At 32.4% G+C, this 16124-nt stretch overlaps 4 long non-coding RNA genes across 4 annotated transcripts; 2 read left to right on the forward strand and 2 right to left on the reverse strand.

Moving 5' to 3' along the window:
- The first annotated feature begins 2840 nt into the window (after nucleotides 1–2840).
- Nucleotides 2841–4909, forward strand: LOC146921479 (uncharacterized). Its single transcript, XR_015012148.1, has 3 exons — nucleotides 2841–3240; nucleotides 4054–4106; nucleotides 4197–4909. It is a non-coding gene; the product is annotated as an uncharacterized LOC146921479 (long non-coding RNA).
- A 776-nt stretch (nucleotides 4910–5685) lies between these two features.
- Nucleotides 5686–7272, reverse strand: LOC146921480 (uncharacterized). The gene is made up of 4 exons (XR_015012147.1): nucleotides 6948–7272; nucleotides 6772–6828; nucleotides 6154–6231; nucleotides 5686–5962 (listed from the first exon to the last, which is right to left on the reverse strand). It is a non-coding gene; the product is annotated as an uncharacterized LOC146921480 (long non-coding RNA).
- A 21-nt stretch (nucleotides 7273–7293) lies between these two features.
- On the forward strand, nucleotides 7294–8881 carry LOC146921481 (uncharacterized). Its single transcript, XR_015012149.1, has 4 exons — nucleotides 7294–7619; nucleotides 7739–7795; nucleotides 8336–8413; nucleotides 8605–8881. It is a non-coding gene; the product is annotated as an uncharacterized LOC146921481 (long non-coding RNA).
- A 776-nt stretch (nucleotides 8882–9657) lies between these two features.
- On the reverse strand, nucleotides 9658–11725 carry LOC146921482 (uncharacterized). Its single transcript, XR_015012150.1, has 3 exons — nucleotides 11327–11725; nucleotides 10461–10513; nucleotides 9658–10370 (listed from the first exon to the last, which is right to left on the reverse strand). It is a non-coding gene; the product is annotated as an uncharacterized LOC146921482 (long non-coding RNA).
- Nucleotides 11726–16124: the final 4399 nt, after the last annotated feature.

A 16124-nucleotide genomic window follows, 5' to 3' on the forward strand; every position in this document is an offset into this window, starting at 1 on the left:
AATTGATTGTAAGATAAAGATGAAGAAATGAGATTTTTCTTTTAGAGAGGTAAATTACCCCCAATTCATCAAGGGGTAACTTAGAAAAAATCGAATTTTAATTGATAATGTTATTTTATTTTAGAATTTTATTGGACAATGTAATTTTAGAAGATACATCAAATAACTTTAGAAATCTAATTATCACATCCAAACACATTCTAAATTTACCATCCAAATAAAATAATTCAAAAAAATCAAATAAAACTCTGGAAGTGTATTATTATCTCATCAAGTTCTCTAGCATTACCTGTTTTAGCATCTTACACGTTCCTCACACAGATAGAGTCATATTATTTAAAAAAGAACTGGTAGTTATATCCTTGCTATGCCATTATTGATATAATAGCTGGCCAACATGTTTTTCCATCCATCTAAATCAACAAGCCTAAGTCCCCAACTGTGTAGAAATAATAATTGGTTAGTATTTTGAATCAAGCACGTTAGGTCGTATTCATCTTGTAGCTACGGACAAATATACCTCATTTACTATCTTGGTTCATGGTTAAGATATTAGACGCTAGAATATCAAAAAAAATAAAAAAAAATAGAGGCTAGACTATGACCCTCCAGTCACATTTTTTGGGGTCATTTTTCAAGTTTAATAGTATGTGTGTGTATATATATTTTAAGAAGTAGATATTTCATGCTAAAATGTCTTTTGTTACTCCATGTGTAGTAAAACTATCCACGATCCGGGTTAGAGGTGTTCATGGTTTGGTTCAAGACAAAAAGCGAACCAAATTGTTTTTCGTAAATCATAAAAACTGAACCGAAGAAATAAAGATGTATCCCGAACCGAACTGTTATTATAGTTTGGTGCACCAGATCCATGATTCCGAACAAATTCATAACTAACTTTTTAAAAAAACCAAAGTGTAGTTTTATGATCAATTGAATACTAGGACTATTTTTAAAAACCAAAAACCTAATTATTAAACTAAACTCCACCGATAAATATTCATCTAATAAATCATGAATTGAACCGAGCCAAACTAGTTCAGTTCAATTGGCGAAATTTTTGTCACAACTTAGTCTTTGTTGGATCAGTTAGGTTTAGCGGTTAAGTTTGGTTTTATGCTAATCAATTAAATACAACATTAAGCATTAGACTTGCTCCTGACTTATACATCTACCCGATCATAGTAAAATAACTTATCTAAGAGTGAAACACACAAACCAAAGACAGCCAGAAGCAAAACAGTTACAAAATCATACCGATCTAATCTAATAATTTAACAGGAGGGTAGAGAAAATGCAGAAACCCCTCTCTCCAATACCTTTCAAGTTTAATATCATATTTTTGAGTTGAGAGGCTCTTTACGGCACCACCCAATAAGTGGTCTTTAAATCTTTAATGCTACCATCTTATTCATGGTCCTTGCCTCTTTGGCCACAAGAGTTGTCCAAAAATTTATAGTTATACCCCACAATTAATCACGATGTTTATTTTTTAAATATAGATTATAAATAACTGAAAAAGTTGACAGCATACAATTTGTTCTAATATTAAGCGATCTTAAATCACCTGAGAATCATCATGTTGAGCGAAGAACAATTAAACAAGTTTTTTTTTTAACAGAATTAAACAAGTTAGTTAGATATCATATCTTCATCTAAAATTTTAAACATCATATTCAACACTTAATTTTAATCTAATGTTCACGCTGAAATTTGCCTTTAAAAATGTGGGGGTGTAGAATTTGGAGGAAGAAGCAACGAATGTTGTTCCAAACTAAGTTAGACCCAACACGAAATCGGCTTTACCTAGGGGTACACAATTTGACCCAAAAAACATGGAGGGTAACTGATCTGTCGACCCACGCTAGCGTGCCTTCTTAGCTAACAATTACTGCACAATCAACGTTACTCGGTGATCCGCATATTATGTCAAGATTCTCTTGATAGTTTGAACGGGATTTACTCTAACTTACCTAAAAATTTGATTACAAAAGGACACATACTCCAAGAGAAAGGTTGACACATATCTTAATAAGCCTCTTACTTTACTCAATCAAATACTAACTTGAGCATCAAAGAGTTTGCAGGTACATCACCACCGTTCTCCATCTTACGTTTCGACTCCAGATTCCACCTCATATCCACTATGTGAATGTATTTTGAGACTATTATAAAATTGTGAAATATTTTTAGTAGGTGCATGGAATAGCTATCAAAAATCAAGTTGTCATTAGTCCAAAATATAGAATAATGGACCAACATTAATGTTTAAACTGCATAATAATGTGACAGGCAGACTGAATTGAATGGACCATTAATCTGTTAATTTGCACCACATACAAAGCTTGTTCAAAGCAATGAATCATGACATTAGATTATGCATATATCTAATCCTTTTGCAGCATTAATACCTTATCTGCCTTTTGTTTCTAAAAATTAAATAACTTCTTGACCACATTATCACATGGCTGCATGTTTGGTCCCTGTCCATGCAGGTCTTTGTCGAAAAACTTCATTAACTCACCTGAGCACATAGTTACACTTACATTGCGATCAAAAAACTTCTTCAACATCTAACTTTTTCATCTTTTTCATTTAATATGTGATCTTCATCTTCTTCGTTTCAGAATCGAATCCTACTTATCATTTGGGATTAATTACCCCAATTCATCGAGGGGTAATGTAAGTCTCACCTTCTGTTATATAATATCTTATGATTTCTGAACCATAGGTAATGCTCAGAAAATATGATTCATCATCACTAAATAGACACCGTTATTTATGAGGTGGTTTTAGCATTGAATGCAGCAGGCTTCATTCCTTGGTGGTCATATTTATAAGGAAAAAGATTCATGTACCACTCTTTTGGTACACCCATTTCTACCACCTATGACATGGCATGTAATAGTAATAAAAAAAAGATTGATAAAAAAAAAAAGATTGATATAAAAGAAAGAAAATAATAGATCTAACAAACCAAAAAAATTAAAACTTTGTCTCCTATCTCCGCGCTCTCCGCTCTCCATCCCTCTATATGTCGTCGCCCCTCCCAGTCTCCGATCTATGACTGCCATCTCCTCCTAGGGTCCGATCTCCGACCGCCATCTCCTCCGAAACGCCATCTCTGCTCTCTCTCCATCTCTCTGTGTCGTGGCCATCTCCTCCCAGTCTCCGATCTTCAACCGCCATCTCCTCCTAGTCTTTAATCTCCGACCGCTATCTCCTCCCATCTCCTCCCAGGTTGCAATATCAATTCATGGTTTTTCTTTTTTCTTTTTACTGTTTTTTTACTATATTAATTCTCTAATCTCAGATCTAGTAACTACTTTTTTGACTCTGGATCTAGTAATTTTTACATGCTTGAACATATATGTTTTGTAGTTTTTATCCCTTGGGGATAATCTCCATTTTTATTACATATTCTTTCTGTCCTGAACATGGTTGGGTAGGATTATTACACTAACACTTGAAGTAACTAATGTATGTTAATTTGGTGCATTACTTTGGGTAGGATTATTGGTTGTTAAGCAATAGTAGTGATGGACATATGTTAGTACTGCATAACAAGGCAAACATTGATTTTTATTAATCAAATTTTGGATTATGTTGATTAATTTGGTAGGTTGTTAGATTTTGTTCAAGTGTTAGTGGATGATCTGATGGACATAAGTTTTCCCCAATTTTTGTAGTTTGCAGGTAGAGTTAGTGTCAACATATGTCCAAAGAATTGTGGTCGAACTTTTGTTAAAAAATGGTAAAAGTTTTAGAAATTTGAAGGGAAAAAATGTGGTTACGTCTTTGTTAAAATATGGTTAAGTGAATATAAATTTTTGTAAGTATGTCTATGATAACAAAGATAGGAAAACATTAACTCGTCACAGTATTATTTCCATAACGTTCTTCAATTTTTGTGGAAAACGTTTGATTGTAAAATGTGTTTGTATTTTAGTTACAAGATGAATTTTTTCAAAACGTTCTTGTGACGTGTGTTGAGAATAGGTGTTTGTGTGTGTTTTAATTGATGTTGATAGAAATTGTTTTTGTATACAACAGATAAGGTCAACATCATGAGCGAAAACAAACGAAAAAGGGATTGTGATGTTGGTGTAAGTACAATTTAATTAATGAGATGTTTAATGTGTATGTAATTGTTTGTGTTTTATGCCATTAATGAATGAATAATGTTGATTTTGCAGCCACAAATAAAGACTCAAATGCCCCGTACCAATAAGTTGGTAGATATTAACCGAACATTGTCTGATGCGCAATGGAGTAGAATTATGAAAACTCCGTTCCGATATCTTGTGGATATGAAGACCTATATACGAATGAATGGTATAAATTGGACCCATATTTAATTTTTCATTTTTGGAGTTGTTTTGTGGCATATTTTATTTTGCATTTGATAATGATTAGTAATGTGTTTGTTGTTTGGGATCAAAAAAATTAGTTGATTGCAAGAAGACTCAATAACTAACACTTCAGGTTTTTAATGATGACATTGAGCAATATAAACGATTGGGAATGGAATTATAATATCACCCCTTGATCTGGAAGTACAAACTGAAAAGAAGCTTCAATTTAGGTTGTTGTCAATTGTCATGACTTGATATACCCAAGGTGAAAGATAAGAAAGATCTTGGAATCATGAAAGTCAAGGTCTTGTATTACCAGTTTAACAAAGAGGAGGGATTGGTTGTACTAGAAGAAAAGATGAAAAGTGTATGGGAAGGACCATAACATGATATAATGGCTCAAGAAAGAATGAGTGATTCTTTGATAATTGACAGATTTCTTTGTAATGTTTTGACTTGGATGTGTAATATTAAGGTATTGTAAACATTCCTTATTTATTGTAAATCAATGGGAAATTTATCACTGAAATATCAAAAGATATAGATTCTATGTTGCTTGAACTCTTAATATCATGTGAAATAGTGATAAAGACAATTTGGTCATGAAAATAAAATGTGGTTACACCTTTGTTAAAAAATGGTTAAACGCATATCATTTTTGGATAGTTTTCCTAAAGTCTGTCAAACAATGAAGATCATTCACCTCACTTTATTATCATCAAACAATGAGTAAATAGTTTAAACTCGAATACATATATCGCCTTAAAATGCCTTAAAATGATATTGTTTTCACTACATTTTATCACTTTTGATATTTCAGTGATAACTCGCCTTAAAATAATATTGTTTTCACAGGAAAATTATGTATAACCAAATATTTGAAGTGTGTAACCACAATTTTACAAAGGCGTAACCATGTTTTTTTTTCTTTCATGTGTTTAAAACTAGTCGTGAGACATTCTAATTTACGAAAAAATGGTTACGCCTTTGACAAATTATGGTTATATTGTTCGTTTATTTGGTTATCTATAACTTACATGTGCAAAAAAAAAAAAAACAATTCAAGCCAATTGTCAGTGAGACATTGTAATTTACGAAAAAATAGTGGTCACGCATATGTAAAAATGTGGTCATACAGACCATATATTTGGCTAGTTATCTTTCCCAGGAGTAAATAATATCGTTTTAGGCAAAATATATACATATATGTCTCTGGCCTCTCAACCCTGTCACAACCTTCACAAGCTATAACATTCATTATATCTTTCCCCCAAACGTCTTCCTCAAACATCAACCTAACAGGATCCTCACATAACCATTATAACATATGTAGTTAAAAATATTCATATAAAATTAAATATCAAATGTAACAATACAACACATAATTCATAATGGCATAAAATATGTCTTCCTCTAAAAGGGATATCATCAGAACTAAACATACAACAAATATTACTCTTGTTCAACTTCCCAAATAACGACTTGAACATCTAACCAAGTGTGGTTTGGTGTTTGATATAAACCATAAAACTCTAACATATACTAAAAACATCAGATGTTGCCTCCACCACATGATCCTCTCGCGTTCAAAGACGAATCAAGCTCGACTGAAATTAAAAAAGAAAACACTTCATTAGTTAAAATACAAGTGTGGAGTACCAAAGGATGTCTAAGGCATATGTCGGAATATATATATTAGAACCCAGAAGATGTCTTCCCTTGAAATAGCATGTGTAGAGTACCAAAGGATGTCTAAACCATATGTCAGAATATAAATTAGAACTTAGAAGTTATGTACCTTCTCTAAAAGATGAAGGCAATCTTGATTTCCTTCAAATTCAACTTAGGCTCAATCAATTTCGTCTTGAATATGCTGCTGAAAACAATCAACAATAAAACCAAAAATCAGCCAAAGGAACAAAACCAAAAAACAGCCAAAGGAACATAGCAGCTGATTCCCTAAAAGCACACCAGAAGTCACTGATTCTGCAGCAATAAAACCCCCAAACCTGCGCACAAACAAACAGCTCTACAGAACACCAAAATGAGTCGATAGGCTATATTGTACCTAAACTACAATAAAAACTAAAATCAGAGGCCATAAAAAGAGACATTAATTCACCTAAAACACATTTTAATAGAAAGACATTATTTCACAACCCATATCTGCAACTTCCAACTAAAATTCTTCCACTGACATTCTTAACCACCCAAAAATCAAGAGCAGCAAGAAGAACAGTCACCACAAAAATGATAACAAAGTTATCAACAAAGAGCGCCGATAGAATGTAAAATGCCAACGCCGTAGCTTATCAAATACAAAACACAACAAATTTTACATCGCAAATAATGCATGTATCTTATATCACAAAACAAAAAATTATGAAAAGAATGAGCATAATTGATTAAACTAAACCTTGAAAAGAACGTGAAAGAAACAAGTCCTTGGATTGGAGTAGTTTTCAACTACAGACTGCACAAAAAGAAAAATCATACAAATCTTAATTAATTATACTAATCAAAGAAATTGCTAGAGAAAATGAAATAATTGAAACCAGATCTAAGAATGGTTGAAGAAAACGTTGAATTTACCTGGTTGGGATCCATGCGTGAGCTTCTGAGAGAAGGAACGAAGCTTGTGAGGAATCAAAGACGATGGAGCATGCCAGATCTTACACCTATTGGGAAGGAACGAAGCGGCGGCAAGGGAGATTGAGGTTGACGAAGGTGAGAGTGTGAGGAAGGAAAAAGGAAAAAGGAAAAACCTCCACAAACAAGCGCGTTTTTTTGTAGTGGGAGGAAAAAGAAAAAGAGAGACAATCAGTGGAGTGTGGGGCCCACATTGCCACATGTCATTTTTTTGTGTGGAGGTAGGAGGGTGTTTGCCACATAAGGATGTTTACCTATCAGGACTCTAAATTTAAAAGCGACATTATAAATAGAGTCCTGATAGGTAAACATCCTTATGTGGCAAACACCCTCCTACCTCCACACAAAAAAATGACATGTGGCAATGTGGGCCCCACACTCCACTGATTGTCTCTCTTTTTCTTTTTCCTCCCACTACAAAAAAACGCGCTTGTTTGTGGAGGTTTTTCCTTTTTCCTTTTTCCTTCCTCACACTCTCACCTTCGTCAACCTCAATCTCCCTTGCCGCCGCTTCGTTCCTTCCCAATAGGTGTAAGATCTGGCATGCTCCATCGTCTTTGATTCCTCACAAGCTTCGTTCCTTCTCTCAGAAGCTCACGCATGGATCCCAACCAGGTAAATTCAACGTTTTCTTCAACCATTCTTAGATCTGGTTTCAATTATTTCATTTTCTCTAGCAATTTCTTTGATTAGTATAATTAATTAAGATTTGTATGATTTTTCTTTTTGTGCAGTCTGTAGTTGAAAACTACTCCAATCCAAGGACTTGTTTCTTTCACGTTCTTTTCAAGGTTTAGTTTAATCAATTATGCTCATTCTTTTCATAATTTTTTGTTTTGTGATATAAGATACATGCATTATTTGCGATGTAAAATTTGTTGTGTTTTGTATTTGATAAGCTACGGCGTTGGCATTTTACATTCTATCGGCGCTCTTTGTTGATAACTTTGTTATCATTTTTGTGGTGACTGTTCTTCTTGCTGCTCTTGATTTTTGGGTGGTTAAGAATGTCAGTGGAAGAATTTTAGTTGGAAGTTGCAGATATGGGTTGTGAAATAATGTCTTTCTATTAAAATGTGTTTTAGGTGAATTAATGTCTCTTTTTATGGCCTCTGATTTTAGTTTTTATTGTAGTTTAGGTACAATATAGCCTATCGACTCATTTTGGTGTTCTGTAGAGCTGTTTGTTTGTGCGCAGGTTTGGGGGTTTTATTGCTGCAGAATCAGTGACTTCTGGTGTGCTTTTAGGGAATCAGCTGCTATGTTCCTTTGGCTGTTTTTTGGTTTTGTTCCTTTGGCTGATTTTTGGTTTTATTGTTGATTGTTTTCAGCAGCATATTCAAGACGAAATTGATTGAGCCTAAGTTGAATTTGAAGGAAATCAAGATTGCCTTCATCTTTTAGAGAAGGTACATAACTTCTAAGTTCTAATTTATATTCTGACATATGGTTTAGACATCCTTTGGTACTCTACACATGCTATTTCAAGGGAAGACATCTTCTGGGTTCTAATATATATATTCCGACATATGCCTTAGACATCCTTTGGTACTCCACACTTGTATTTTAACTAATGAAGTGTTTTCTTTTTTAATTTCAGTCGAGCTTGATTCGTCTTTGAACGCGAGAGGATCATGTGGTGGAGGCAACATCTGATGTTTTTAGTATATGTTAGAGTTTTATGGTTTATATCAAACACCAAACCACACTTGGTTAGATGTTCAAGTCGTTATTTGGGAAGTTGAACAAGAGTAATATTTGTTGTATGTTTAGTTCTGATGATATCCCTTTTAGAGGAAGACATATTTTATGCCATTATGAATTATGTGTTGTATTGTTACATTTGATATTTAATTTTATATGAATATTTTTAACTACATATGTTATAATGGTTATGTGAGGATCCTGTTAGGTTGATGTTTGAGGAAGACGTTTGGGGGAAAGATATAATGAATGTTATAGCTTGTGAAGGTTGTGACAGGGTTGAGAGGCCAGAGACATATATGTATATATTTTGCCTAAAACGATATTATTTACTCCTGGGAAAGATAACTAGCCAAATATATGGTCTGTATGACCACATTTTTACATATGCGTGACCACTATTTTTTCGTAAATTACAATGTCTCACTGACAATTGGCTTGAATTGTTTTTTTTTTTTTTGCACATGTAAGTTATAGATAACCAAATAAACGAACAATATAACCATAATTTGTCAAAGGCGTAACCATTTTTTCGTAAATTAGAATGTCTCACGACTAGTTTTAAACACATGAAAGAAAAAAAAACATGGTTACGCCTTTGTAAAATTGTGGTTACACACTTCAAATATTTGGTTATACATAATTTTCCTGTGAAAACAATATTATTTTAAGGCGAGTTATCACTGAAATATCAAAAGTGATAAAATGTAGTGAAAACAATATCATTTTAAGGCATTTTAAGGCGATATATGTATTCGAGTTTAAACTATTTACTCATTGTTTGATGATAATAAAGTGAGGTGAATGATCTTCATTGTTTGACAGACTTTAGGAAAACTATCCAAAAATGATATGCGTTTAACCATTTTTTAACAAAGGTGTAACCACATTTTATTTTCATGACCAAATTGTCTTTATCACTATTTCACATGATATTAAGAGTTCAAGCAACATAGAATCTATATCTTTTGATATTTCAGTGATAAATTTCCCATTGATTTACAATAAATAAGGAATGTTTACAATACCTTAATATTACACATCCAAGTCAAAACATTACAAAGAAATCTGTCAATTATCAAAGAATCACTCATTCTTTCTTGAGCCATTATATCATGTTATGGTCCTTCCCATACACTTTTCATCTTTTCTTCTAGTACAACCAATCCCTCCTCTTTGTTAAACTGGTAATACAAGACCTTGACTTTCATGATTCCAAGATCTTTCTTATCTTTCACCTTGGGTATATCAAGTCATGACAATTGACAACAACCTAAATTGAAGCTTCTTTTCAGTTTGTACTTCCAGATCAAGGGGTGATATTATAATTCCATTCCCAATCGTTTATATTGCTCAATGTCATCATTAAAAACCTGAAGTGTTAGTTATTGAGTCTTCTTGCAATCAACTAATTTTTTTGATCCCAAACAACAAACACATTACTAATCATTATCAAATGCAAAATAAAATATGCCACAAAACAACTCCAAAAATGAAAAATTAAATATGGGTCCAATTTATACCATTCATTCGTATATAGGTCTTCATATCCACAAGATATCGGAACGGAGTTTTCATAATTCTACTCCATTGCGCATCAGACAATGTTCGGTTAATATCTACCAACTTATTGGTACGGGGCATTTGAGTCTTTATTTGTGGCTGCAAAATCAACATTATTCATTCATTAATGGCATAAAACACAAACAATTACATACACATTAAACATCTCATTAATTAAATTGTACTTACACCAACATCACAATCCCTTTTTCGTTTGTTTTCGCTCATGATGTTGACCTTATCTGTTGTATACAAAAACAATTTCTATCAACATCAATTAAAACACACACAAACACCTATTCTCAACACACGTCACAAGAACGTTTTGAAAAAATTCATCTTGTAACTAAAATACAAACACATTTTACAATCAAACGTTTTCCACAAAAATTGAAGAACGTTATGGAAATAATACTGTGACGAGTTAATGTTTTCCTATCTTTGTTATCATAGACATACTTACAAAAATTTATATTCACTTAACCATATTTTAACAAAGACGTAACCACATTTTTTCCCTTCAAATTTCTAAAACTTTTACCATTTTTTAACAAAAGTTCGACCACAATTCTTTGGACATATGTTGACACTAACTCTACCTGCAAACTACAAAAATTGGGGAAAACTTATGTCCATCAGATCATCCACTAACACTTGAACAAAATCTAACAACCTACCAAATTAATCAACATAATCCAAAATTTGATTAATAAAAATCAATGTTTGCCTTGTTATGCAGTACTAACATATGTCCATCACTACTATTGCTTAACAACCAATAATCCTACCCAAAGTAATGCACCAAATTAACATACATTAGTTACTTCAAGTGTTAGTGTAATAATCCTACCCAACCATGTTCAGGACAGAAAGAATATGTAATAAAAATGGAGATTATCCCCAAGGGATAAAAACTACAAAACATATATGTTCAAGCATGTAAAAATTACTAGATCCAGAGTCAAAAAAGTAGTTACTAGATCTGAGATTAGAGAATTAATATAGTAAAAAAACAGTAAAAAGAAAAAAGAAAAACCATGAATTGATATTGCAACCTGGGAGGAGATGGGAGGAGATAGCGGTCGGAGATTAAAGACTAGGAGGAGATGGCGGTTGAAGATCGGAGACTGGGAGGAGATGGCCACGACACAGAGAGATGGAGAGAGAGCAGAGATGGCGTTTCGGAGGAGATGGCGGTCGGAGATCGGACCCTAGGAGGAGATGGCAGTCATAGATCGGAGACTGGGAGGGGCGACGACATATAGAGGGATGGAGAGCGGAGAGCGCGGAGATAGGAGACAAAGTTTTAATTTTTTTGGTTTGTTAGATCTATTATTTTCTTTCTTTTATATCAATCTTTTTTTTTTTATCAATCTTTTTTTTATTACTATTACATGCCATGTCATAGGTGGTAGAAATGGGTGTACCAAAAGAGTGGTACATGAATCTTTTTCCTTAAATTTTAATAGTTCAACTTCAATGTTGCTGTATGGATATTCTATCCTTGAGATTGAAGGTTATCTGTTAAACAGTTGTCTGATCACTAAGCTCTTTATTAACAACACTTTTTGTTTTTATATGAGTTTGGAGTATTTTTCATAAAAAAAAAAGGAAATCATTTTTTATTTATTTATTAAAGTCGTACTAATCCTATTTTGCAACTATACAAAGGGTGATTTTAACTTCGTTCTTTCAAGTTAAAATATCAAACTCTTACTACTGAACTAACCTCTAATGGAGGACATCATTAACATATAGATACGACCTCTTATCACTTCATAATCACAATATGCTCCTAAAAGTTTGAGAAATTATTACTACATAATTGTCTACTTATCCCGAGTAGTGGATCTACAACGACTATCGAGCCCGGAGTTGCTTGAAGACAACAGAGGATGGCGTTGCTACTCCGTGAGGGGTTGTGTATGCATAGGACTCTAATGCTCAAATAAGTGAGGGTTTTAAGAGAGTCAAGATCAGTTTAACTGGAATATAGAATGTACATTTCACCAAGGATCGAAGACCTTTTTGTTGTGTGACAAGTGTGAGTTAGAAGTTTCATATTGCTCAAAAATGGAGTGGAACACTTTATAATTGACAAGACCCACAAATTCAATGTCATAATGATTTTGGTAAATATGTGACGCGCTTCCAACTCACTTGTGTGAATGATCCCCCAAGTCCTCCTCGTGACTCAATACTATTATAGGTGAAGTGAAGGGAACACGGGGTTCTGAGACGGTTATGACTTTGCTATGATATGACATGATTTGCGAATCACTGTATGATTAGATGGATCGTGGATCTTTGCTGATTAGGTCTTGGCTTATCGTATAACATTTGGAAAATTCTATGGTGAAGTCATGAGAATGACTTTTTTGGTAAAGTTAACACTATAACATCAAAAATGTAATGAGTAACACCCCACTATTTGTAGAATGACATCAAAAGTTCAGTCCTCAGAGTATCATCAATTCATCAGATTAACAAAACTACACTTCATCTAATTTTATCTTACCTTGTTATAAGCGTAACACCCCACAAAGTGTAACACTTAAGACTATCACATAATATCATCAACTCTGTTTGCATGTTAAAGATTCCAACGATAAAATAGTGCCTGTAAGTCCAAGATGTTGCAAGCATTACTAGATGAATTACTATTGATCATTAATCAGTAATCAACAATTTAAAAATGAATCAAACATTAAGATCAAAATTAACTTTTTCAAAAAAGTCAGTTTTCTGACTACGCCGTAGAAGCTCCCCATAACATTTACGATTTCCCTTTGTTATTAGAATGATTTATTTCCTCTTTGTTGATTGGATGCAAATTTAGATTCCACACATTAAATGGGCGAAGAAGTAATTGATATTGGTTTTCCAATCTCAAATCCATGATAGAGATTATTTAATGATGATATAGTAAAAGTGTAATTTGAGACAACATATCTTAAATAAATGATAGATTAATTAATGTATGTAAATGCATACGTAGAGATCCGGATTCATTGGATGAAATATTTTGTAATTTTTCCCTGAAAAGAGGTATACATGTCACATTTATTTTTCCCTAAAAAAAAGGTCACATTTATTTTGTAATCTTTCTTTTGCTAGTGATACTTTACGAAAAATATCTTGAAAAGGAAAAACTCATGAATATCTTTCTTAAATGGATTCTTATATGTAGCTATGATCCTTAGAATCAGACACAACAAAGCATAAAAACAAAAAAGTTGTTATGCAACTAGCACTCTAGCAGGCAGTTGATGAGAAAGAACATTTGAGTAGGTAGTTTCCAATGCTTTGACAGTACGAGGATCACCTTTCACATCCTATTTTTCTTTGCATAAAAACCAAATGCATGAATACAAGAAATTCATTCTGATCAAACATTTTTCTACCAGAAAGTGCAAAAACTGATTGGAAACATCATATACAAAAACAAGCAGAAAAATATATGTAGATAAGTTATAGGAGACACAAGACACTTCGCATTTGGAATTTTTTTTTTTCCTACCCTACTTTATTGCCAAAAATCCAAAAATGCCCTACTTTTTCGGAAAATTGCAGAACTGCCCTATTTTTTCAGACTTTCTGGTACCTTGTCACTTGGAGTTGCGGGGTACCCTAAAAAGTGACAAAATTTTTGTCCTTATTGTACCCCTCTACTCCAAGTTGCGGGGTACTTTCTTAATTTTTTTTAAAAATTTTTAACTACCCCGCAACTGCAACTTGCGTCCTATTTTTGCATTTTTTTTTTAAAATTTTTAAATACCCCTCTACTCCAAGTAGAGTGGTATAATAGGACAAAAATATTTTGAAACATCATCACGTGATGTTGTGCAAGCATGCACAAAAAATAATAATAAAAACTTAATTTAAAAAAAAAAACTAATTAAAATTACATAACACTTAAAATACCAAAAAAACTACAATTATTATAAAACATGTATTATTTCATCTACTATAAATACTTCTTTTCATTAATAAAAAAAGTAATTATAATAATAATCATAATATTTATAAAATAAAAAACATACGAAGTACAATAAATATGAAATAAAGACTAGATTTCTACTGATATCTAATATTAATGCAATCTTTGCGGGAATGACCAGGCATCCTACAAACGCCGCATCTTCTCTCAGTTTCCACATCTTTGAGTCCACTTTTCTTTGGGAATGTTGTCCACCCATGCTAAAGCCTTTCGGTCTGAAACAACGATTTCGAGAAAATGCGGAAACTGAGAGAAGATGCGGCGTTTGTAGGATGCCTAGTCATTCCCGCAAAGATTGCATTAATATTAGACATCAGTAGAAATCTAGTCTTTATTTCATATTTATTGTACTTCGTATGTTTTTTATTTTATAAATATTATGATTATTATTATAATTACTTTTTTTATTAATGAAAAGAAGTATTTATAGTAGATGAAATAATACATGTTTTATAATAATTGTAGTTTTTTTGGTATTTTAAGTGTTATGTAATTTTAATTAGTTTTTTTTTTAAATTAAGTTTTTATTATTATTTTTTATGCATGCTTGCACAACATCACGTGATGATGTTTCAAAATATTTTTGTCCTATTATACCACTCTACTTGGAGTAGAGGGGTATTTAAAAATTTTAAAAAAAAAATGCAAAAATAGGACGCAAGTTGCAGTTGCGGGGTAGTTAAAAATTTTGAAAAAAAAATTAAGAAAGTACCCCGCAACTTGGAGTAGAGGGGTACAATAAGGACAAAAAATTTGTCACTTTTTAGGGTACCCCGCAACTCCAAGTGACAAGGTACCAGAAAGTCTGAAAAAGTAGGGCAGTTCTGCAATTTTCCGAAAAAGTAGGGCATTTTTGGATTTTAGGCAATAAAGTAGGGTAGGAAAAAAAAAATTTCTCGCATTTGATGTAGGGATTTCATGCCTATAAAGATGCTTTCTTTCCCTAGGAAACTCTAAACTAAACTAAGTATATGTTTGATTCAGTCACATTGACTCATCACACTTAACATATGAAAATTTATCTTGTGTCGTTAAGGCACCGTTCAGCAAGACTTTTCATCTTTATTTTAAGCATAGATTAATAGTCGGTTTGAATATTTTTCACATGCAATTTAGAAAGAAAAGTTGAAAATGACATAGTAATAATTATGAGTTATCTATCTATGTATTTGCTTTATTTATTTTTATTTTTTTAAGTAGTTTAGTCATGTGGTTAAGTTTTTTTTTTTTTACCCTTAAAGGTGAATGAATCCGAGTTCGAATTCAACCTTGTATATTTCAATATTTCTACCAACTGAGTTATGTTGACAATGACTATGTAATTTTTTTCTACATAATTGAAGTCAACTTTTTCCTTCTCAAATATATTGAAAAAAGAATGGATATATTTAGGGTTATTTAAGTTTTTCGTCCATAAAAAATTATCAAGTTTTATTTTTCGTCTCTATGAATAAAGTCCCACATTTTCGATTGTACAAAATTCTTCTACAAGCTGTTTTAGTTCTTGTTGTTAAGTCACTGGGTATTTTTGAATTGTTGACATGCTTGAAACATTATAAATTGTTCCTCCAAATAAAAGAAGCTCAAAATTTAATTTCTAAGTCGGGATTTTCGTTATCTTTATCTTCAACTTTTGAAATTGAACTTGTTCAGAAAAACTTTTGAAATTGAAAAAAGTCATATTTGATTCATCCCCCATTTTAAAAAATTCTAATTTTTGTACATAAACTTTTCGTAATTTTCTAACCATGCCAAAAAACTATTCAAAAGTTTAATTAAGAAATGAAGGATAATTAAACAATTTTGAATATTATGTAGCAACGAAAACATGCCACTTTTTTGGGGACAAAAAA

Source organism: Medicago sativa, chromosome 5, assembly GCF_051527215.1.
Source record: "Medicago sativa cultivar Bolivia chromosome 5, Bolivia_mono, whole genome shotgun sequence".
NCBI classification, from domain to species: Eukaryota; Viridiplantae; Streptophyta; class Magnoliopsida; order Fabales; family Fabaceae; genus Medicago; species Medicago sativa.